General features: G+C 44.9%; 1 pseudogene; it reads left to right on the forward strand.

The window, feature by feature from the left end:
- The first annotated feature begins 590 nt into the window (after nucleotides 1-590).
- Nucleotides 591-1,210, forward strand: LOC118918533 (40S ribosomal protein S15a-like; annotated as a pseudogene).
- The last annotated feature ends 215 nt before the right edge of the window (nucleotides 1,211-1,425 follow it).

Here is a 1,425-nt window from a genome sequence, read left to right on the forward strand (position 1 = left end):
GTGGGCAGATAACAGGTGCTATAATAGAGCATCCACTGAAACTTCCCGGTCATGTTCCAGCTGGAGAATCTATACATTCAGCAAATTTGTGTTGAACACAATGTGTCATTCAGTGTGTTGAAAGCGGAGAAGATAATGGAACGTGATGTGTGCCCTCAAGCTTTCAGGTGAGAGGGCAGTCAAGACAAGGAAACAGTCACCATGGAGTGAGTGGTTTCCTGGGTATTACAGCACAGCAGGAGCAGCTGGGAACCTCTGGGAAGGGTCCAGGCTAGACTTCTGACTTAATACTGTGGTGGCTGGTGACACCATTTGTAGAGTAAAAGAATGCTGAGTGTCACACTTGAGAGCAGGATATGATGGTGTGGCCACCCACGGGGCTTCTAAGTCTAGGGCTCAGGAAAGCACTGAGGTTTGTCATCATCAGTCTTGATGCTTTTTAAGCTGTTAAGACTCAATGAGAACACAGTAAAGGGAAAGTCTAGGTCAGACTGACAAATGGATACTTAAAGGGCCAAGGCCAAGAGTTACAAGGGAAGGCAAGCAGAAGCAACCAGTGACCTATTAAGTGGAGAATCCCGAGTGGTGTCATGAAATGCATTAAGGATCTTTCACAAAAAAGTGGCACCCTCTTTCCGCCATCTTTCCATGCCGCCACAGTGGTGTGCATGAGTGTCCTGGCTGATGCTCTAAAGAGCATCAACAGTGCTGAAAAGAGAGGCAACCGTTAGGTTCTTACTAGGCTGTGTTCCAAAGTTGTCATTTGTTTTCTAATGGTGATGATGAAGCATGGTTACATCGGTGAATTTGAATTTGATCACAGCTGGAAAAATTGTGAACCTCACCATCAGGTTAAACAAGTGTGGAGTGGTCAGCTCCAGATTTGATGTGCAACTCAAAAGATCTAGGAAAATGGCAGAATAATCTGCTCCCGTCCCATCAAATTGGTTTCATTGTACTGACAACCTCACCTGGCATCATGGAACACGAGAAAGTAAGACGAAAACACACAGGAGGGGAGATCTTGTTTTTTTTTGCCTGGGGATGTCATATATATGTGCAAATAAAATGCCTCAATGGAAAAAAAAGTGGTCAATGTCAAATGCTAAAAAAGCCAAGAAAAGGACTAGAAAGGATTTGTGAAATAAGGGCATCATGTGGTCCTAGCAAGATCACTTTCAGGGATGCTATAAAGGTGTTAGGGACTTAACTGCATCCCAAGTTCATATGTTGAAGTCCTAATACCCAGTGTATTTTTGCAAAGGACGTTTAAGAGAGCAATTAAGGTTAAATGAGGCCCCAAGGCTGGGTCCCTGATGCAGCAGAACTGTTGCAAAACTGTCAGAGATCCCAGAGCCTGTTCTCTGCATGCTTGTGTTGAGGAAAGGCCACATGAGGCGCAGTGAGAAGGCTGCTGTCTGCCCT

The sequence above is a fragment of the Manis pentadactyla genome, chromosome 7, assembly GCF_030020395.1.
Source record: "Manis pentadactyla isolate mManPen7 chromosome 7, mManPen7.hap1, whole genome shotgun sequence".
In the NCBI taxonomy this organism is placed as follows: domain Eukaryota; kingdom Metazoa; phylum Chordata; class Mammalia; order Pholidota; family Manidae; genus Manis; species Manis pentadactyla.